General features: G+C 45.0%; 1 long non-coding RNA gene across 1 annotated transcript in view; it reads right to left on the reverse strand.

Moving 5' to 3' along the window:
* Positions 1-22733, reverse strand: part of LOC144158979 (uncharacterized) — a 34598-nt gene extending 11865 nt beyond the window's left edge. Inside the window, exons 1-2 of the long non-coding RNA XR_013320219.1 lie at positions 22186-22733; positions 977-1074 (exon numbers count right to left, since the gene is read on the reverse strand). This is a non-coding gene — a long non-coding RNA (uncharacterized LOC144158979). The remainder of the gene's footprint in view (positions 1-976; positions 1075-22185) is intronic.
* Between the last annotated feature and the right edge of the window lie 919 nt (positions 22734-23652).

Consider the following 23652-nt stretch of genomic DNA (forward strand, 5'->3'; position numbering starts at 1 on the left):
CTGTGGGTTGAGCGGGAAGAACACATTCGCTGCGAGATGACAACCATCGAAGCAACCGGCAGCGGCCACTGCCGCGCGATACCAAAACAAACAACATGGGAGCTGACGGAAGCGGCGGCACGCGCGATTTACTTCTGAGCGACTAACCTCCCACAACTGCCTTCGGAAGTGTACTGAACAACGTATACGATTTGGGCTACGTTAGTGTGGCGCATTGAATCAAGGGATTCGCTAATACTCATTTTGTTTGTTAGAGACGAATAAAACGCTTCTTGACGCGTTTTTGCACACGATTCGTGCGCGTCGGCGTTGCGCGGGCGACTTTTTCACGCCCGCGTCGACGATTCCGCGCGCGGCAGCTTCTACTGCTTTTAAGTTCTACCATAGAGAAATGAAAAATTTTCTTTCTCTATGGTTCTACCACGCGGCAGCGGGAAGAGCCTGATGAATCGCCCCAATGCCGGCTGGCGCCGCCGGAGATGTTTAGGCTTATCACGGTGGCGGATATTTGATTGGCGTTTTCCCTCACGGTGCGGATAATGCTTTATAGTGTCGTTTTCGATCACATTATCAGATCCCTTCTTGCACACACGTCTTCGTTTGTGCCTTCAGTGATATCTTAGGGAGCGGTTAGAAGCGGTCGCTGGAGCTACGCACACCTCTTCGCGGCTGGTGACGCCGCCATGTTGCCGCCGCCGCCGTAGCTCGCAGCATGCGCGTGGTATTTGCGGCAGCGTCAGCGCGGCGCATTTTCACGAGCAGAGAACGCCTCATGTGGGGAACGAGGGTGCAAAGCTGTCCCCACCTCGTAACACCCCCGATTTCTCGTTTCTCTTGCCGTTACTAGCGGTAGACGGTTCGACTTCGATTCTAAGTCGACCCCCCGACATTGGATTGTCAAATTTGAAAAAAAGGGTCGACCTACAATCATGTAAATACGGTACGTGTTACCGCCACCATCTGGTCGAGGGAATACCTGAAGCCAACCAGCGAGGCAAGCACGTCACTCGTGGTAACTTGATCTTGCTTCATCAGTTTCCTGCTTCTCCATCGCCGATCCATTGCTTCTGGCCACTGCATGTTTCACAGAGAAGGCCATCAGTGCTCACTTAACATCATATCCAGCTTTTCCCCCACACATGCATGTCCTTGACCCCTATCTTGAAAACCACATACAGTAAAACCTCGTTGATACGTTTAAAAAAAGACGCGAGGGAGAAACGTACTATCGGGCATTTTTAGCGTTCACAATTGAGAGCATGGTAACAGGAAAATCGTATGATCGTGGAACATGTCACCGGGTTTCTACTGTACTGCTTTCAGGCCCAATCGTTCACTGAATTCTCCCTGTGCATGCCTGAAGCTCTCCAACCTCGCTTGGCACAAACTTGTTGACAAGTGCTTGCCAAGGAACAAATCTTTCTTTTTCTTAAAAACCTAAGGGCATTGCACACAAACAGCGCAAAACTGCTGGGCTGCTGTTGCTACATAAACGGTTGTTTAACCGATTTCGTGAAATGCAATAAAAAGCCAACTCCCTAACACAAGCATACTGCAAAACTTAAAGAGGCTTGGATGGTACGGCTTTCAGAACTGAACCCAACTACAGTGAGAGCTCAATAACATAAAGGATTGCTGCAGGCATCATCATCACCACCACCAGCCTATCTACACCCACTGCGGGGCAAAGGCCTCTCCCATTCATCTCAAATTACCACGGTCCCGTGCTAACTGCGACCAATTTATCCCTGAATACTTCTTGATCTCATCTGCCCATCTAACCTTCTGCCACCCCCTGCAACGCTTGCCTTCTCTAGGGTCCACTCTGTTACCCTCAATGACCAACGGTTATCTTGCCTTGCATTACATGCCCTGCCCACATCCATTTCTTCTTATTAATTTCTATTAATATGTCCCTAACACGCGTTTGTTCTCTGACCCACTCCGCTCTCATCTTGTCTATTAATATTACACCTATCATTTTCTGCTCCATTTCCCGCTGAGTCGTTGTCAATGTAAGTTGAACCCTCTTAGTGAGCCTCCAAGTTTCTGCCCCGTAGGTGAGTACCGGTAAGATGCAGCTGTAATAGACTTTCTTCTTCAGGAACAGTGGTAGGCTGCCATTCATTATCTGAGAATGCCTGCTGAATGCACTCCACCCCATCAATCACTGCTGCAATGACCGTAGCAATCATTGTACACTGCAACCACCATAGCATAATTAACATTTTCACAACCAGACTGATCAGGGGGTCATTTGGAAGGTTTGTAGGTACAGTGTCTTGAGCACAGAGACCTCTCATAAAAAAAAAAAAAAATGGTAGCAAAACTGCAGCGCATCGTGGTTTTAACTCTTTCGCTACCGCGCCTATCAAAATCAATCAATTTGATCGATACTTTTGGGAGTGCCTTTTCATAGCGTTGCAGGCGTTTCTCGAACAAGTAAAGCTGTTCGGAGTTAGATCAAAAAATGGCCTTTCAAAATCAGTTTTGTTTTCATTTTTGTTACGGAAGCGGGATTTTTGACACGCTTTTGAATCACCTTGGTGTGGAAAAGGGGCGTGGTCATCGCGCGTCACTGCAACCAACGAAGAATGCGTGCAACTCGTAATTACTCTGCACCAGCGCTTGTTTTTTGCTATCAGGGTGTGAATGGGGAACTAGAAAACGATTTTCAATCGTCAGGTTCGCACTCTAACAGTAATAATCCCAGAAATTGGCTGAAAATGTCCAGCAGTGCCTGGTTGCAAAGCTACTGTATGATTTTAGGCAGTTTTATTTGCGCACGTTGTTCTAAGTACTCTGGTAGTTCTACTTACCCCAGGACCATTCGCAAACGGTTTACAACAGTTTTGGTTTCGTTTCTGCATCGCGAAATTCATATTTAGCGCTACTACGCAGTTACCCAACTTCAAGGCTACCTGCCATGGCGCCTGGAGCGTCCGCGACTGATCCTCGAACAAAGCACGGCGCTCCTGATTTCCCCCACCCTAACCCGATTTCTGCGATAAGAACTTCAGATGCAAGTCAAAAGATCACACCCAGTCGCCAGATGTCTGTTCCGCTGAGGACAGCGCTTTAAAACGGCCTTACACTGCCAGCTGTTCGACTTCCAGTTTCGTTTCCATGCGAGGGTATATCCGGGTGTCCAATGTTGCTGCTTAGTTGAACTGTCTATTCGGACGGAGTCTCCGATAAGTTTTTGTACTGTTTCATTTGAAAAATGTTAGGTGGCGCTGCAACAGAGGAGGCTCGTTGTGCTGATCTTTTTCATCGCGCAACTGCTACTCGGCCAAAGATCGCAGGGCACGATTCTAGCTCATCGTACCTCAATTTTACGAGAAAGGCTACAATTGCGAGTAAGATGATAATAAAGCTCAGTTTTATGTTTTGAGAGATAACTGACCGTGAACGACAAAAAGCATCAGCCACGGCGTTCCGTTTTCAACTTCATCCATGTTTTTTCCCGCATCATGTGCTAGTCCCAAATATTGTGCTCGCTGTAAATGAAAAGTCAGCCATTGACATGATGTTTTTACGTTATGTGGGGGCAAATTGGTGCCTCTGATAATGACAAACCGCCACGTTTATTCCAGGAAACCACCCTAAATTCCACATTTTGAATTGGAGGTTGGGCTTCACCGCATGACACGAGCACCGTGCATGCTAACATTTTTTTTCTATATCTGACAAACTGTTCCGCGCAAGTCGACATTTTTTCTAGGGCGTGTTTTCGAAATGTTTCCCTACAAAATGTATATTCTAATTTTTTTTGTACTACCAATGGTTTGATAAAGACAACTCCTTTCTTATCATTTTTTTCGACAACTTGACAAAAATTTTGATTTTGATATTTTTTTTAGAACTATGATATATAAAAACCTTTAAAAAACTGGTGTTATTGGAAAGGCCGTTAAATAATCTGCATTTTGTGTTCCTGCAATTAGTGCCTAACCAATTTTTATCAGGAAAAAAAATGTTTTCTTGGACCCCTAAAATTAGTCAATTTTCCGGCAGTAGCGAAAGAGTTAATCGAAAGGCTGAGGTCAGATCTGACTTATCCCGATGCACGCGTGGACAAAGCGTGAACCCTTAGTGCAAGTTGTTTGCATACTACGGAGTATTGTCGAGTTAATACAAAATCTTTTCTGGTTTCGGTAAGGCTTCTTATCCACTAAGGGGCATGTGCCGTCGGACTGTTGCTCATAAACAATGGCATGGAATTTTTGCTTTAGAATGCCCGTAAAAAACCCGCTTTGTGTTTACACTTATTCTTTTGGCCAAACAATTTAAAGAAAGCGTCTTCAGGTGCTCTGCTTTAAAAATATACGAACAATCTTGCCTTTTCTCTTAAGTACAAGTCCAAGGCAAATTAAAGGAACGCTGGTGCAAAATTTCAAATTTTGCGCATCTGACCACAGCGGTCGGAACCTGCTCTTGCGGGCTGCTCCCACAGAAAAAAAGATGATGGTGACAGTTGTGACGGATCGTGTTTAGCTTCTTGGCGAAATCGCCACCCTGACAAAGACGATAAGTTTTCCCAGCACAGGCAAAGCCAAAGCCAAAGCTCGTCGCATGGGATGAGCAGGTTTTGCAATCAAATAACAGTTAATTAACAGGTTTGCCAATCAGGTAGTGAGTGCAGCAGCATGAAAATGATTATATACGTAAAACACTCATTAGTTACTAAGGTGTGAGGATGGGTCGGTTGGTTCACGATTCCGTTTTGTACGCTGGTTTTTCACCATGACTGATTAGCTGTCATTAAGGTTGCCTGGAAAAAAAAAAAACCTTCCCTGGAAAAAAAAAAACGGCCCTTCGGTGGGGGAGGGGGGCATGGTATATAGAATGTTGAATTTGCGCTGAAAAAAAAATGCCACGTATTTTTCATGCAATTTCCTTTAATATAAGGGTTTTCTAGAGAGAAATCAACATGATGTTTCAGCTAAAAGTGACCCAGGTTTTGGTTATTGCTCTGAATATGCTGCGCTGAAAAGTCGCCGCGCATATTTCTTCCATTGAAAGATATATGCGATGCAACTGAACCGCAGCGGCGGCACTTCGTTGTGTTATTCCTCCCCTTCTCCATCTCAGGGAGCTCTCTCGGCCGCGAATTTTCTCTTCTGACATGTCTTTGCACAGCTTGTCGACACACATTTATCGTCGTAGTTGTTGAATTAACGCCTATAATATGCACAAAAGATAATCATCACGGCTTGACGGCCAGAAAACCGGCCAACAACGGCCGGTTTTAGGTATGGACAGGCAGCCGGCTGGCTGTCTAAAAAACCGGTTGGGCCGGTCAAAAACCGGGCAGGTGACAACGCTAGTTGTCATTCAGCTGAGCGTTCCATACATTCGGCAGCATCCTGCTGGCTTTCACTGAGTGCTTCTCGTACAAATGTGTATGTATGAGAAGCAACCTGCATGCAGAACTCATCTGCCATGCCTTGCTCATTGAATAGGCAAAGAATTTTAGGTGCGAAGTACCTTAGGACCGCACAATGTCTGTCCGCGTCCGTGCGCATAGCATTTACAATCGCAAAAAAATCACACAGGCACCGGCAGCAGGATTCGAGCCTGTGTCTGGGAGACCAGAGAGAGTTAGTGTGAGTCTTCTCACCCATTGGGCTACGACTGTGAGTTAGTACCTGAGAGTCAAACGACTTACTCCCTCGCCTGCAACGGTGCGGAGTGCCTTAGGGCCTCCCAATGTCCGTCCGCGTCCATCCGTGCGCACACCACCATCAAGCGAAATTCGATTTGAGTCGTGAGTTGCAGTTTCATTTAGGGAATAATCAAGGTGCAAGTCACAGCTCAAATCGAATGACGGTGGGGCGCAAATCGGGTGTCACTTGGGGCGCAACTTGGATGTCATTTCGAGTCCCCGTACTCCGCACCCTCGCCATCATCCACGGAGTGGAGATGCTGCCATTTTTTCACCACTCTCCTTCATTATCATATTAACTCGAAAAAATTGATGCCACACACAAATGTGCGCCACAAGGAGAAATTAGGTGAGCAATAGAATAACATTAAACAGAAATCATGGAGATACCAAGAGTGTTCGCCACTGCAAACTAAGTAATTGCACCGCTTGGATGATTCTCCTCATGAAAAGCCAGTGGGGACATAAGCACGCATAACACTACTCATGCAGCCTGATGAAGAAACGAATCTAGCCTGAACAAAGCACCAGAAGTTCCAAAGTAATAGACTAGAGTGCAGTGGCTAGCCAGAAACATTTTTCGGCGGGTGTTATACGCTGCCAAAAAAAGAAAACTAGAAATAAAGATAATGTGCACAAAAACGCCATTTCATTTCCATTTCGAACAGAGCTTTTGTAAGACTCACCCTGACGACATTGCCGCCTGTATTGTGCGATGTTCTATCTGGAGCGAGTTTCCCTGCCGCACAAAATCCAGTTCCCAGTAAAGAAAAAAAAATTCGTAAAAAAATCAAAAAGTTTCAGGGCCTTCAGATATTGGTATTAACTCTTTCATTGCCACGGGAAATTGATCGATTTTTAAGGGTCTAACAAAACATTTTTTCTGCGCTAAACATATTTGTTAGGCCCATATTGCAGTGACAGAAAATTCAGATAATTCAACGCCCTTTTCAGCGACATCAGTGTTAAGAATGGTTTTATAAATAATGGTTGCAAAAAAATCATCAAATTAGAAATTTTTGAACAGGCATTACAAAAAATAAAAAAAAATGAAGTTATGTATAACAAAACATTAGTAGTAGAGAAAATTTAGAATATACATTTTGCAGGTAAACATTTTGGAAACCTGTCCTAGAAAATAAATAGATTTCTTTGGAACAATTTGTTAAATATCAAAGAAAATGCTAGCATGCATGGCACCCGCGCTTTGTGGCGAAGCCCAACCTATTTGAAATTTCGCAGTCTTGGATGGTTCTCTAGAAGAAATCTGGTTGTTTGATATCATTAAGAACACCAATTAGTCCTCACGTGATGCAAAAACACTTTTTCAATGTTTACGGCCAGCAAAAGATTCAAGGCAAGCAAGCGATGTGAAGAAATCAACTTCGAGTTAAAAACCAAACTTGGCAATGGATGCTTGTTGACGTTTCGATCGTCGCTTATCTGTCAGAACTTTAATTTGCAGTTTATTACCATCTTTTGACTCACTATGGTAGCCCTGCCTGCAAGAATAGGGTGCGATGCGCTAAAATAATGCCCAGCAAGCTTTCCCCAAGCAGCTGTCGCGCTATGAAGAGAGTTTGGCACTACGAGCCTCCTGCATTGCAGCACCATCTAACATTTTCGAGAAGAAACAATATCAAGCCTGTTGGAGACTTTGTCAGAATAGACAGTTCTACTAAGAAGCAACACTAGACAACCGGAAATATCCCCATATGGAAACAAAACTGGTCGATGAACAGCTGGCGGTGTTTAAGGCCGATTGGAAGCGCTCTCCTTATCTGAACTGATATCCAACGACTTGGTGTTATCTTTCGACTTTCAGCTAAAGTTGTTATCGCAGAAGTAAGGCATGGGTGAAGTGGAATCAGGAGTGGCGTGCATTTTTCGAGGAACAGCAGCGGGCGATGGAGGCGCCACGGCAAATCGGCTTGAAGTTGGGTAACTGGCTAGTAGCGCGAAATATGAATTTCGCAACGCAAAAATGAAACCGAAACTGCTGGAAACTGGCTGAAAATGCCAGGTTCGTTTGTTAGACACGCGAGGGACCTTCAGAAATAAGTTTTGGCTAAATGAAGTTACCCTTTTTCCGAACCAGAGATCACTAGTGAATAGAGGATGTCATTTTCAGGTAATCGTAACCTCTCAACGATGCCTGACTACGAAGATGACAACAGATTTTGGTATTTGACTCGCTAGGAGCCATTTGATTAAAAACATAATTGATGGTACTGCGTCATAACCATGAGTGGCATGCTTTTTTGTCAAGTGCCGCATCCACGTCCCGTTTCGCAAGAACATACGCACCTAAGCTGGCAAAGAACGCCGTCAAAAATCTCAATGTCACCGGCATGGAAGACTTTCAACTGATTATAAATGTGCAGTGCCTGGACCACGACCAACTATACTTCGGACCTGCCCAGCGAGCGCAGCCCCAGCACCGCCGTCGCAGGGATAAATTTTGCCGCTGCGAGTGGAGTGGCGCTACTTACGCCCTGTCGTTCGTCGCCGCCCGTGCTCTTCAGCCGCGGCCACCGCACGCGCGGGCGCAGCCATGCAAAGCGCGCAGTTGCAGACGCGGCGTGGAACGTAAGTTGCGTCTGCTGTGTGTAAAGCACGAAGTTTCAGGTATGAAAAATACAGTTTATTCAATCCTCTGAAGCGAGTATTTCTTTTGAAGGAAATCGATGGTATAGAGTTTCATACCTCATTGTAGATCTGAATAAGGTAAGGTGACAAATGTTTCCTTTCACGAGTTCCCCGTCACTGAAGTTCGATACAAATGGATAAAGACAATCTCAAGGAAAGCCGAGAACACTCTTCGTTTTATTTTTATTTCTTTCCTTCACAATTGTGTTTGATTTGTGGAATTATGCGCTTTATTCGCTCACCGATCGTGACAGATTGAAGCTAGCATGCTTCGATGCGCAGTTATTGTATTTTAATATGGTCGATTGGTGTGAAATATCAACGAGCAGCGGTGCGCTGTCTTTACATCTGAGCCTACCTCTCATGTTCACACAGAATTTATTGGTGCTTTTTTTGGGCCATCCAGTTCCAGTTATCAAGGCCAGCACACTGGGCCTCATTGCAGGCTTCCTTGTGAGAACCGTCGAGGAACACATCAAGTGCTCACTCTGCGTGAAGCGGTTTAAGGTGCCTCGCTCATCTAGACCTGCCACTGCGGTGATCTTCAATTTGGACCGGGGTGGGCTATCTTATCCCTGTTTTGAGTTCCTGGAATTCATCTGTGCACTGGAAAGAGCGGCCCAAGCATTCGCAGAACTTGCGATATCCTACAAAAAACCGATGGCGCTGTTTGTGAAGACGATGCTGCAAGCTGCACTAGAAAACAAGCTTTTCAGCCACGACGGCTCATCGGATAGTCATACGAGGGCAGTGGTTCAGCTCATGCTGGAGAAGCTCAGCCGACCTTTTTTTCACAAATTTTGCTGCGGAGAAAACGGCCAAGAGTGGCAAAGGAAAAAGGATTGCGAAAAAACCAGACTTCAGAAAAGAGCTCAAAGTGTGACTACTGTGCTTCACTGCTCAAGTGAAGTGTAGATTTGTGAACGAAAATTAACTCTTGAAAAGAATGCCAAAGTGAAAAAGATTGTGCAATACCAGCGTTCATTAATGTTCTGAAAACCTGACTACAGTGTGACACTGTGTGCCTAAACCGTGGCATTGTGTATGTAAAAAAATCAGCCTGTAAATAAGCTTAAAATGACATCGTTATTGAATTAGTATTGTAGTGGGTCATTGTAGCACTTCACATGCACTCCCAATAAAAAAATTTCAATTTATTCGTAAAGAAGGGGCCAAATCATCGTCGCTTATTAGTGCGTGTAAGACCGCAACTGGCATCTTCGGTGCTTGTATATGGATCTTGTTTTCTGAGCATATGAAATTCCTCAGCAACCTTATAGCAAGAAAAAACTGCTACTGCTTCACTTCATGAGGAATTTCAACCGAAAGCTTCAATTTTGTTGTATTTACTATGACAAAAACAGTTCCTGGGAAGCTTTTATAACCTAAGTTTGGTTTATGCTATGAACTTCCCAATGTACATCATATTCGGGAATAACCTCCCCCTGCGAGAATGAACCTGTACACTTTGGTTGGCTAGCCAGTTCCGTTGTCAGTACGTGAGATAATGTTATTTCTTTTCGTCATCACTTTATATGAGACCACGAAACTAAATGCGCCGCGTGCACCGCAACGCATCTCAAAACGGGAAATCCAGTCAGGAGGCCCCGCCCCGCTTTAATACGCTTAATCAGAAAAAAAAAAAAAAACATTCATTCAGGGTTGGTCACCATAAAACTGCTACTTTTTCATTCGGATTTACCGAAATCAATTGAAATCAATTAACTGTAGTGTGATTAAACACGAAATACCGCGCAAGACGGCTGCTACTAGCGCTCGAGCCCGCCCCCCTCAGCGTAGCCGCCGCTCGCCGCAACAGTGCGTAAAAGCGCCCCTAGCGGCCGGGCATGAAACAAGACTCGGCGCAAGCGCTCCCATAGAGCGCCGCAGGCTGGGCAGGTCCGATGTAAAGTTGGTCATGGCCTGGACTAACCACTGGGGTTGATGTGAGATTAGGTGTGTGAGAAACGACTACAACATGTCGAAATCGGCAATAAAGCATCGATCACGGGTGATCGATTTAAATAGGCATGGTAACAATAGAGTTAAACGGCTTATATTGCCCCTAAAAAGATGTCTTACCAGCAATGCATTATTGCTTAAAGGTGGAGCAAACTTTAAAGAGTTAGGTGTAAACTTGGCGTTTGTAAACTGGCTTTTAAGTGCGAAGCACTTCTTAGTCGGGCCTACTCCTGATTCCACCGCCGTCCTCCGTCCGCAGCCTAGCAACGGAGCTAGCTAGCGTGCCTAGCAACGGCGCCGGATTTCCGACGCGTGAGGGCGCTCGCATAGCGCCTCCTCTCCCCCTCGCCTACTCTCCTAAAGCCCCTTTACTACTCTCCAGCTCGCAACACCCTCTCTCGGCGCGCCAGCCAGGCCACTACACTATATATAAAAAAAAAACAGCACCCGGCGCCAGGTTTCGATCCGAGGACTTTGCGGCCACAGCGCGACGCTCTACCGACTAAGCCACGGACGCGACGCTGATATCAGTGTTAGTAACGCGCCTTATATCTTTAACGCCTTCAAACTACGTCGTCAGCGGCGTGCGTTGGCGACTCAGCGGCGTTATAGCGGCTGCAACAACCCTTAACGGTCCACTTTAGCGACCACAAGGCGGTCGTAATGACCGTCGCATACAACGACAAGACAAACAAGTGCTGAAATAAACTTTACTTTGCGTGTGTGTGTGTGTGTGTGTGCGTGATTACATTCCCTCTCGAACATCTCTCGAACATACACGTTAATTCACCAAGATTTCCGCAGAGGGACAAACGAGGCGTGTTAAGCCGAACGTGATCACGAGGGGGTGTTAATGTAAGTAACGGGCAAAATGCCACCAAACTTCAACAAACTCCCCCTCATAGCATCACCCCGTGCTTCGCACTTCTTCATACTCCCCTTCGGGGAAATGCGGGGGAATTTTTTTCACATAGCCTGTTGCCCAGTGAAACATGGCCATCTAGTGATAGAGTATGGTTACAGAAAACGGCTGTAAGTGTTGTTTTACCGGGAACATCCGGAAAAAAAGTTATGACAATTAGCCGCTAAGACGTCTCTAACACTATGCATAACAAAGGAAGAAGCCGACGCTAAACGGAATCTTCGTAAAGACTACCAACAGCTCTGCTGTTTCAGCCGATTTCACACTGGGTGGAAATGGGTTTAGTTCTGTCTTATCTAGTTTTCTTATTTTAGTTTTTACATTCTAATATACCGATGCAAAGTATGAACAGCATGGGCAAAAGAAAAAAAAGAAAAGAAATCAGAATGCACCCCTCAGAAAATTTCGGTGGGTGTTCTGACACCGAAACACGCTCCTTGGCTACGCCCCGGCTAGAGTGCAGTACGAAAGCAGATGTGTAGTACAGCTGGACCTGGCCATGTTTAATTTTAAGAGATCATAACATCATTAAAAATAATTAGATGGCTTATATATAAACAGTTATTCGCAACATATCAGTTAACAGTAAATGATCAGGCTGTGCAAAGAACAACCAGGCTACTTTACACAAAGAAATGCCAGGGAATTTGCTCCTCCTCTTGTACACGTTACACTGCAACATCGAGAATGAAGCTTTTAAACAGTAGTTAAGTACAACTCTTTGCATAAGCATAGCATCTCCATTTACCGTCACTGCTAGTGCATAAGTGGGCTCAGTGTGAGAGACAGTTCCATGCAAATACCGTATTTATTCGAATATAAGGCGAGGTTCTTTTTCCAAAGTCCGTAGTGTCAAAGACATACCCCGCCTTATATTCGAAGCTCAGTATATATATATGGGGCGATTTTTTTTTGCTCTCCAAACTGCACCCTCCCCTCGGCTTATAATCGTGACTGCCTTATAATCAAATAAATACGGTAAATTCAGCTGAGACAATTCAAGCCATGTGCAAAATGATGGCAAAACAATTTAATTATAATGTCGCCCGAGCCCATAACATCAGCCCCCAACAAACGCAAAAGAGCGAACCTCATAGTTACTTGGGTGATTGAAAATCAGAAAAACATGTAAAAAAGTCACGACAAACACTTTAAACAAAAAACAAAACTCTTCATTTTGGCACAGAAAGCCATCAAACATGAGTAAACATTTAAAGCTGGTGACAAAGTTATTCATTGTTAAAAAAATTGACTGCCGATCAGTTGACAAAAGCAACACACAATATTTACATCTAACCCACTAGCAGCACTAATCGAGACATCAACTTTATGTTTCCTTTAGGCTTCTAACTTTTGGCTTCAACTTTAGGCATCCCGAAGTTAATATCCTGGTCCAGCAATGTTATGGTACTAAGGTTTTAAATCGCATGTTTCTGTTTTAATGCTTCAAGGTGAGGGAAGACACATATTTACAACTTTGAGTACTTAGCAGCTACCACTCTCCATCATGTCCATTTGTTGCACCAAACGAAAAGCTTAATTTTTTACAGCATGCAGGAATTAAACATGCCCAAGAAATAATGGTTCACTTTGTCACAAGCAAGCTACATTTTTTAACTTCACCAGCCCACAATGTTTTAGTGTTGGCTTTCTGGCACACCACCGAAGTCGTGCAGGAAAGCCTGACACCTGCAAACTGCACGAGACAAGCCTGCACGAGACAAGCAGCAGTACTTGGAGCAGACAACCGTCAGCGGTGCACAAAACGGGTGGAAATGTGCGTGAAATTAACATAGAATCTCACTCCTTCCACACTGTCGCCTCTTGTTGAGGTAGAACGCAGGTGACGCTCACTTTACACTACTTTTTGGCTCTCTAAAATTGCCTAGTGCAATTTTAACACTTGAGCGTTCATACAGAGCTCTGTCAACTTTTCAACTATAATACAAGCGCCTTTGCGAAGCCTGACACAAAATCTGTGGGCACAACACTGCTCTACATTTGGCCGCTGCATTTCCAAAACACATCGCACATACACATCTTTACTTCGGATGCGCTAACAATCTGGCCGCAAATGTAGAAAGTCTACACTAGCACTAATTCAATGTGAAGGGTGCACGTAACTGTTACATAAATGTGGATGCAGCTGCATCGTTGGTTCATGCACAGAGTTACCCAGTCGCACTACTCCTCTGCCAGAACTCGTACCTCGTCATACCAGCGAACTAGCATGCACGTCTGTTTAGGGAATGTACAGAATTAAACACCCGAAAACACAACTTAGCTCATCCCACCAAACCATAACATTAAGGATAGTAGAAGTAGCGATGATCAGGGACAGGAAACGAGCGTCTTGAATCAGGGAGCCGACTCGGAAGGAAGGCCTTATCGGCATGGCAGAAAGAGGCAGAGTTGGGCTAAGCATCTATTGCAAGGAACTGACAACCAATGGACGACCACAGTAACAAAGTGACTACTCAGTAATGGGTGTAAAAGAAAAAAAAGGAACCGCCTTGGCGGCTCAGTGGCTAAGGCAGTCGTCGGCGACTTTGGCTAGTTTCGGTTTCGAAAATGGTGGCAATCCTAGCGGCACAGTGCTGCGGCGTGGCGTTCACTTCACTCTCCCTCACATTTCTCTCTTTCCACACCGTCCATACTTCTGCGCTTCTTGATGCATGCACAGCTGCTGACCGGTAGCCTTTTTTTTTCTTTTTTTTTTTCGCCCTCTTGGCGTGCTTGGCGGGCCAATTCGGTGTGTGCATGAGCGAGCAGGCGTGCGAAGGGTTGCGCGGGTGGCCTAAGCGTCTCCGCGGACTGATAGTTTCTTGATTTGATTGTAGGGTTTAACGCGCCGACGCAACGCAGGCGATGAGGCGCGCGGTAGTGGAGGGCTCCGGATTAATTTTGACCACCTGGGGATCTTTAACGTGCGCCGAAATTTCGTACACACGGGCGGTTTTGCTTTTCGCCTGCATCAGAAAAGTGGCCGCCGCGGCCAGGAATCGAACCCGCGACCTCGTGCTCAGCGGCGCAACGCCTTATCCACTGAGCAACCGCGGGACTGATAGTTTCACTGCATTATAAAACATATTTGAACGTATTCTCAGAATGGCGCTGCGGAGGAACGAGCATCCCCAGTCCTGCGAAGCTCTGTGGTGCTGCAACATAGGGCAACAGTTCGGCCAAATTTTTTGTCTTCCCCAACATGACAGGTAAGCAAATTAAATTTGTACAAGTTATAATGAATTAAAAAAAAAAGCCGATTGAAGCCACTCTTCTGTTTTTATAATATTTCGCCCATGTAAGGTGAAGTTAATGAGATATGTCAGTCGCCTTGGCGTGTACTCTTGGAAAGTAATGTGCCAATATATATATACGAGCTATTGCAGGTGCGCGAAGATTTAACAAAAGTGAACGTGCCTTCAGTGCGCACGCTCTCGCTTGCAAGGCAAAATTTTGGTTTCATGCTTGCTATACGATTGCGTTATTTAAACGCCAATTCAGGTTTCTTATCAATGTATATTTTCTTTGTTTCGTGCAGAAGGTTTGAGGCTTGGTTAAGGTACGTGAACTGGCCAGACTGGGAGGGGTTCCAAATGAAGACATACGACTGCCGCACCGATTCTGCTCTGACCACTTCATTGTTCCCGACTTCGCCGACCCTGCACGAACAAAACTGCTCTGTCCTGTGGTTCCGTCGGCTGGAGTCCACGACATTTGAATGTTTGCCCTTGCCAGTAAAAGTAAGCGGTGCGCAGCTATTCGGTAAATTGTCATCTCTAAACATAATGTAAATAATACCAATTTAACGTCTACTCAGTCCATGCCCAAGAGTTTTCACAAATGTCGGACAAAAGAAGTTACGTTCGCTACACAACAACGCGTTGTCTCTTTTTTTTTTTCTTCAAGACGGGAACTGCCGGGGCACCGAGTCCAGGACGGATTGCAACTTCATCAGACGTTTCCTCCGGTGACTCTCAACCCGCCCAAAGTCATCACGCCGTACCTGCTCACACAGAAGGCAGGCTCAACTGTATGCGCTGCTTGCCGTTCACTATGCATCTACTACTGCAGCGGTTGGTGGGGTGGAAGTGCTGCGGAATAACCCATTTTTCCCGTGCCATCTTGGTCCAAAACGTATAACTGCGGCAAAGCTGCTGCCAAGCGATGCTTCAGTGCGCGAAAAATCTGATGCGATAGTGCAGTGTTCAATGCCAGTCGGTTGGCACAGGGAGCAGTGGAAGGCCACCCCGCAATGCATGCATTGTCCACAGCCACCATCGCAATCATTTTGCTCATTAAAAAAAACAAAAAATATAGCACTGCTGGCTTTGCTGTTCAGTCTAACTTGCGTGCCCGCGCCTTGTCATCTTATTGCGAGTGCGCTTGCAGTTTTCCATACTTCTAAAGTTTAAATCGTCGTGCCATGTCTGACAGGATGAGTTAAGAGGAGCTGCCCAGACACGAGCTACCGGGTAGCTTGTGACAACCTAGCAGACATCTGCAAGTAATGAGCTCGACAGATGGGGCTTACAATACAAGAACGCTTTTGTTTTTTGCTCTGCAACTTCTCCAACCCCCCCCCCTCCCCCCCCCCGAGATAAGCACACCGTTCACGCGCCATTAAAAAAACTTTTAAAAGACTGGTGCCTTCAATTTGTGCTCAGCAAAAACACAACATGGTTGCGCATAATTTTTGTACATAGATAGGAGCCAGCAGTACGTGGTTAATTGTGCAGGTATTACGTTTCACTTTTTTCTCGCTGTGTTTTGTTGGTGTGAGAATGTAGTTTCTCGGAAGTGTCGAATCTATGCTTTCTTTCAAAGTTTGTGTGAACTGGCCTGAAGGCAGGCCTTGAAGCAAACCATTGCACGCTTTGTTTAAAATTATGCTTCCAATTATTCTGTCTCTGAAGTGAAATGAATTTTTTGAACATCTAAGAAACCTTCATGACTCGAGGCGTGCTCGAGAAATAAGTATACAGTAGACTCCTGTTCAGAGAAACTCGAAGGAACCATAAAAATCTGTTCGTATTATAAGAAATTCATCTTAAGCGGAGGTATCTTCCATTGTGGATGTTACAAGAGAGCAACAGTGTTGTTTGTCTTAAGCATGGGGTTAGTCTTCACCGAGTTCCTCTTAGTGGGAGTGTACTGTATATTAGTGGACCCTCCAAGTTCTCATTTCGCGCCGATGCTTGCGCGAGAAAATATCTGTGTAGTGACTAGAACTTTTGAAGTTCTTCTCTTTTCGCGTAATCTATTATTACGCACCAACACGTGCATACAGCCCGTTTTTTCCTATTGTGCAATATTCTATACTTAAATTTGCATATGTCATATTTTTTGCTTCAAGTGCAATAGTGTGTACATAAAATGTATGTGCAGTAGATGAGTGTAGCACATGTGTTTTTATGCCTTTGAATCAAAGACGTCCTGATACGAATTTCGAATAAAAGACAAGCAAAAATAATGTTTGTGTAGCGCTCCAATTAATAATTGCACGACAAAAAACTAAAACAGCAAACGCGCCATTACCTGCATGTTTTCTTCATTCAAACATTCAACGTGTTATTTCACACACGTACCAAGTGACGGGTGGTGGCCATTCCGAGGTACCGGCCGCTGCAACCGCCACCTGCTCGCCCAACTTTCACGCCTGCTGCCGCTCGCGAGCAGCCCACGAGACGCAAATGTTGGGTGGCAGGCGCGTGGCGGCCCAGCCTGGCTGCCGAGGAAAAATGACGTCAGCAGTGCCCGCGATGTCAGCAACCCCCTTCCCTCCACGCTGCAGGTTGCCATGACGATTACGCAACTTTTTCAGACACCACGTGCCACCAGGGAAGGATCTGGCACTGTTGGTGCAAATTATGCGGGACCACGGTGGATGCTACAGAGGCCACCCAGTGGCTAACAGAGTTACTGGATATATATACCAGTTGTGAAACTCCCCATAGGCCCCATGTATGAAAAGCCGGTCTTCGGTTGCCCCCCTGCACCGGGGCAAGCATGGGGCACGTCGACTAGGCTATCGTCTGTCGGCAGAACATTGAAGTAGTACTCAAGTGCTTGCGGCAGCTGCCATAAGTCATAAAAAGAAAAGCTGCAAAAACACAAGTAAATTTTACTTAATTAATGTATTCTAATTTAAAAAGCAAGCTTTATTTTACAAAAAAAATTGAATAATAATATGGTTTAGTGACGTTCAGTTTTTGTCTCCTAGGTCCCGTGCGCGTTGACTAGCCCCCCAGCTTTCACGAAGCAGGGGTGCTAGCGCCGCCCGGATTCAGAAGCGGAGTTATGCAACTGTATATATTGAGTAACTCTGGTGGCTAAGGCGGTGCGCTGCTGAGAAGGATGCAGGTTTGTTCCCGGCTGTGCTGGCTCCTTTTCTGATGGAGGCAACATAAGAAAACACCTGTGTGTCGAGATTTCGGCAGTGTGGAAGATCCCAAGGGGGTAAAATTAATTTAGAGCCCTCTATTACGGTGCGCCTCGTAGCCCAGGTGTTGCATTGGAGCGTTAAACCCCACAATCAGTCGCGAGACGGGAAATGCCATTAACACGATGGAGGGGTAAAAATTTAAAAATTCGGAGGCATACAACGAACTCTGGCAGCACAAGACAGGAGTTGTTAAACATCAATGTGAGAGGCACTCGTCCTGCAACGACCTTTAATTAGGCTGATGATGATGATGATGTCCACCTAGGTTTTTGCCACACTACTTCTCAAACATGTCTTATAAACTCTTTCATGACCGCACGAATATAGACAGATTTTTAGGGGTCCAAGAAAACATTTTTTTTATGCTAAAAAAATTGATTAGGCACTACCGTATTTATTCGAATCTAAGCCGATAGTTTTTTTGAAATACTGATTATATCAAACTCCAGGGTCGGCTTGGATTCGAGGATTTTGAAATACGCGCCAATTTTCAAGTGAAGTAGCACGCAGCTAGCGCCACCCAGAAAAGAAAGTATTGTAGCCATTACTAGACGAGCCAGTAGCCACTTAAGGGCCATAGGCCGCCATTTTGAATGGTGCGGACAGTGGCCTGCGTGCGGTGTGGCGTTTGGTTTTGACAGCGCAAAAAGAAGCGGTGCCATTATAGTGCCGCTTTTAAAAGAAAAGTTGTTTTAGCCGCGGAGTTGTCGTCGAACGTTCAAGCCGGGCGGGACTTCGGCGTGGATGAAAAAAATGTCCGTCGCTGGAGGACGCAACGGGAGAGGATATTTGCGTGCGCCGCAACGAGGTTGGCAATCACCGAACCACGAGAATGCCGTCACCATGAAATGGAGATGGCATTGGCTGACTTCGTTCAGACGCAGCGAGCAACTGCCCTTCCAGTAACGACGGAAGTGCTCCAGGCAAAAGCAAGGGAGCTTTTAAGGCTTATCGCAGGCACACTTCAAAGCCAGTCGGGGCTGGCTACAGAAATTCATGAAGCACTTCGGCTTTAGCCTCCATCGTCGAGCCTCAATCGTCCAGAAGTTGCCCGGTGATTTTCAAGAGAAACTGATTGAGTTCCAGCACCGCATCTTCATGTTCAATAAACGTGTTTTCTTTTTGTGAACGCTGACCTCGCCTTTTTGTTCGGCCTACATTCGAGGTAAGTTTTTTTTTTTTCACGCCTTCGGACTTTCGGGGGTCGGCTTAGAATCGGGGCCGGCCTACATTCGAATAAATACGGTAATTACAGGAACACAAAATGTGATTAGTTAATGGGATTTCTAATAACAGCAGTTTTTTAAATGATCTCATACATTATAGTTGAAAAAAAAAATCGAAATCACAATGTTTATCAAGTTATTGAAGAAAAGGATAAAAAAGGAGTTGTGTATAACAAACCACCGGTAGTAGAAAAAAATTAGATTATACAGTTTGTAGGGAAACATTTCAAAAACACACCCTAGAAAAACTGTCGACGTGCGTGGAACAGTTTTCCAGATATAGAAAAAAATGTTAGCTTGCACAATGCCTGTGTCTCACGGTAAAGCCCAACCTCTAATTTAAAATGTGCAATTTCGGGTGGTTCCACGGAAGAAATCTGGCGGTTTGAAATTATCAGAGGCACCAATTTGCTCCCACATAACATAAAAACATCTTGTCAATGACTGACTTTGCATTTACAGCCAGCACAATATTTGGGACAAGCATGCGATGCGGAAAAACATGCACGAAGTTCAAAACGGAACTCTGTGGTTGATGCTCGTTGACATTCACTGTCTGTCACCTCTCAAAACATTAAATTGCACTTAATTATCATCTTCTGACTCGCTATTGTAGCCTTGTATGCAGAAATGAGGTGTGATGCGCTAGAATTGCACCCTGCAAACTTTGGCCGAGCATCTGTTGCACGATAAAAAAGATCAGCAATACAAGCCTCCTGCATTGCAGCACCACCTAACATTTTGAAATGAAACAGTACAAAACTTATCGGAGACTCCGTCGGAATAGACAGTTCAACTAATAAGCAACACTACATCCCTGGAGATACCCGCGTATGGAAACGAAACTGGCAGGCGAAGAGCTGGCAGCATGTAAGGCCGGTTTGAAGCACTCTCCTCGTCGGAATAGATATCTGGCGACTGGGGCTGACTTGCATCGGATGTTATTATCGCAGAAATCGGGTTAGGATTCTGTGAAATCAGGAGCAGCATGCTTTGTTCGACGATCAGTCGCGGACGCTCAAGGCGCCATGGCAGGTAGGCTTGAAGTTGGGTAACTGCGTAGTAGCGCCTCGCGATGCAGAAACAAAACCAAAACTGTTGTAAACTGTTCGCGAATGGTCCTGTGGTAAGTAGAGCTACAACACAACTCAGAACAACATAATAAAAGGCAATAAACTACCTAAAATCATGAAGCTGCTTTGCAAACAGGCGCTGCTTGACATTTTCAGCCGATTTCGGGGACTATTACTGTCAGAGTGCAAACCTGACTGAAAATCATTTTCTGATTCACGATTCGTGCCCTGATAACAAAAACCAAACGCTGATGCAGAGCAACTGAGTTGCACACTTTTTTCGTTGGTAGCCATGGCATGCGATGACCACGCCCCTTTTCTACATCCAGGTTACGCAAACGCCTGTCAAAAAGCATGTTTTTTTACAAAAATGAAAACAAAACTGATTTTGAAAGGGAATTTTCTGAGATAATTCCAAATAGCTTTACTTGTTCCAGCAACGCCTGGAACACTATGAAAAGGGGCTTCCAAGGTATCGTTCAAGTTGAACGATTTTGAATATAGATGCAGTAACGGAAGAGTTAATTCATTGACACTATTTCTTACGGGGAGTGGCGTACATGAGCACACAAATGTGTATTCTTGACAGCCCGAATTTTCTTTGCAGAGCTGTTTTAGACACTAAAAATATCTTTTCTATGAAGCTAAGTTTAGAAGCTCCAGGGAAGTTAAATTACATCTGCACTCAGAAATTTAAAGGGGTACTGACACAAAGTTTTGAAGGCGAGATAACTTCGGAAATAGATTGGTGTGGACACATATACGTCATCTGCAAAATATCAGAGGCGAATAAAGCCTAGAGCATATTTAAAATCAATTTTAAAGTGTGAGAAACGCAACCGAGCAGCCAGCAGAGGACCACGCGCAATCGACATCACAAGGGTATTTTGTAAATAAACAACATCAACACAGGTCACGAGTTTGTGTTTGCCGCTTCCGCACTGCCGGCGCTTTTCGCCGGTTCGCCCAGCTCGCCGCTCCAATCGGAGGGCCGGAGGGCAGAGCTTCTGCTCTCAAGAACGAACGACTTGATCGTTGGCGGCGGAGGCGCCGTAAATTCATCAGCTCATCGGGCAGCTTGCCGCGACCAAAGTTCTACAGCGATTCCAGTCACTCTGTTTCTATTACTTTTGATTTACATTGGACGCGAAAACGCGCCGGAGACACGAAAAGCCCACTGATTGAGCTGCACGGTCGCTGTGCAGGCGGCGGCCACGGCTGCGAAGTGGCCCAGGCCGGCGCCGGTAGCTCGAGTGATAGGTTGTTACAACTGCACGAAATTGCGCCCAAGTCCCAACCACGGCAGTTTATATGAGAAAGGAGTTAATGATGTGATAGCGGGTTGCATTAAAAATTGTCATCTGCACCGCTTACGAGAGCGGCAATCGAATATCCGCCGCAGTGCTAAGTCGAACACATCTGTAGGCGGACCTGTAGGCAGACCGGCCGGCTGCTCAACAGCGCGCGTCTTGCCACCCACCGTCTCGAGCGTCGCGCGTCGTTCTTTAGCCGCGGTAGTATTTGCACTCGCAGCGCCTGCGTCACGTCCACGGTCGCTTTTTAATTAAGCGCCTCACGAGATCAGTACGTGGGGGCATCGGCAGAAACTGCCGGCGACACGGATTCGACAGGGCTACGGCAGCTTTGCTCTGTGATATCCCTCCGACGGTCACGTGGTCAGCTTTGTTCACACAAAATCCATCGTTTCGCGGCACCCGCTGAAACCGAAACTGCGACTGGCCGCATAAATGCCTCTAATTAAACAACGGTTGCACGCTGAAGCAAATGAGGTTTCTACAGGTGATAAGTAGGTCACTAGCTACTTATCGCAACAAAAAAAACAAGATGCAAAATTTTTGTGTCAGTGCCCCTTTAAGGTACAATTTGTAGCCAGTTTTCAGTATTCGCAAAAAATTAGCAGCTGAAAGTTTGATGTTTGGGGACATAAGTTATCTTCCCTTATAGTAGTGAAAAATCTTTGGCTTGCCTCAACTGCCATAATCTGGTATACTCTCATTTGAAGTATAAGCACAACTGCTTACCCTATTGATAGAGTTTAGTAAATTTCACATCACAGGAGCGGCCAAAAGTTTCCAAACCTAATTAAGGAGAGTATACCTACAGTTCAGTGCAAATTTTGACAAAAATGGGAAATCCCTTTTCGCTGAGCCAACAAGGTGATACTTTTTGACACAACACATCCACCTGAAGAAAACAGAATACTTAAAAAGTGAGATTACCTCGTTGACCAAGCACTTCACTTGGCATGTGCCATGCGCCAACGGTGAAAAACTGTCCACGCACGCTCCTGAAGAAACTGGGTCCATGACTAGGGCGGTTTCCTGGCCTTGACCAGGAAAGCTGCAGTGGCAAAAAAAAGCCGCAAGCATTTCATCCACAAAATTGTGCGAGAAAGCGCCCTAGATGCCCTCATTGCCATGCACAAAAACATTTGCACTGAAGCTTCTTACCTAGATATTGTTGTGACGTGCATAGCATTCATTTATTTTCTTAACTGTTTGTTTTCAACTGCTTCTCACTCTTTTCTCTTTCACGGCTTTTTGAAGCACAGAGCATCATTTCTTTTTTAAAATCAATCACATGAGGGTGCCAAATTAGATGCATCTTTGTAATTTTATTAATTCATTTCCAGGTGTTTTTTATATTTGTTTAAATACGTAGATTTCAAATATTCTTATTTTTGTGCGTGAGGGTGCTTAATCAGATCGCCACTGTTTTGCTAGAAAATTTCCAGGTTTTTGAAGGTTTTTTTTACATATTTTTATATCTTAAACCCAACACAGCTTCAAGAGAACATTTTCATGTGAAACCCAACTAGCATCTTTCACTAACGATCTGTTTGCCAATTCTGGCGAAGGTTACGACACCGACTGCATTTTTCTTGATTTTAATAGGGCATTCGATACCATTTCCCATGAACTTCTCCTCTTCAAACTAAATCAATTGAACATTGACCCCAATGTGCTAGGTTGGATTAAATCCTTTCTTTCTAACAGGTTGCAATATGTCACTGGTAATGACTGTTCTTCCGATATCTCTGCCATAACATCAGGTGTGCCGCAGGGCTGTGTGTTAGGTCCACTGTTATTTTTTATTTATATAAACGACCTTCCTATCTGTGTTAAGTTTTCAAGCATTAAATTATTTGCTGACAATTGTGTGCTGTATTCTAAAATCACTAACTCAACTGATTCTATCAGACTTCAGACTGACCTAGATAACGTCTCTTTGGTGTCATGACTGGCGAATGAAACTTAACTTAACAAAATGTAAAAGCAGCATGTATCTAGAAATACTTCAGCTTCTAACACCTGCATGTATCTTTTTAATGATACCCCTTTATCCTCAGTGCGCTCGTATAAATATCTTGGGCTTAACGTTAATAACAATCCATCCTGGAAAAAACACGTCTAATACGTCACTAATGTGACTAGTAATGCTAACTGCATGCTTGGCTATTTGCGACGAAACTTTTCTTCTGTACCCATGTCAGTGAAACTAAACCTTTATAAAACGTTAGTACCCTCTAAACTGGAATAAACATGCGCCATCTGGGACACCGGTCAAGTCACCCTAACTCTCACTCTTGAAGCCGTTCAAAACTGCGCAGCCCATTTCATTTTGTGTAATTATTCGCGTCACGCCAGCATCCCAGCCACGAAAAGAACTCTGAACCTAACCAACTT

The sequence above is a fragment of the Haemaphysalis longicornis genome, unplaced genomic scaffold (genome assembly GCF_048455015.1).
Source record: "Haemaphysalis longicornis isolate Haplotype H1 unplaced genomic scaffold, Haemaphysalis longicornis Haplotype H1 scaffold_10, whole genome shotgun sequence".
Lineage (NCBI taxonomy): Eukaryota > Metazoa > Arthropoda > Arachnida > Ixodida > Ixodidae > Haemaphysalis > Haemaphysalis longicornis.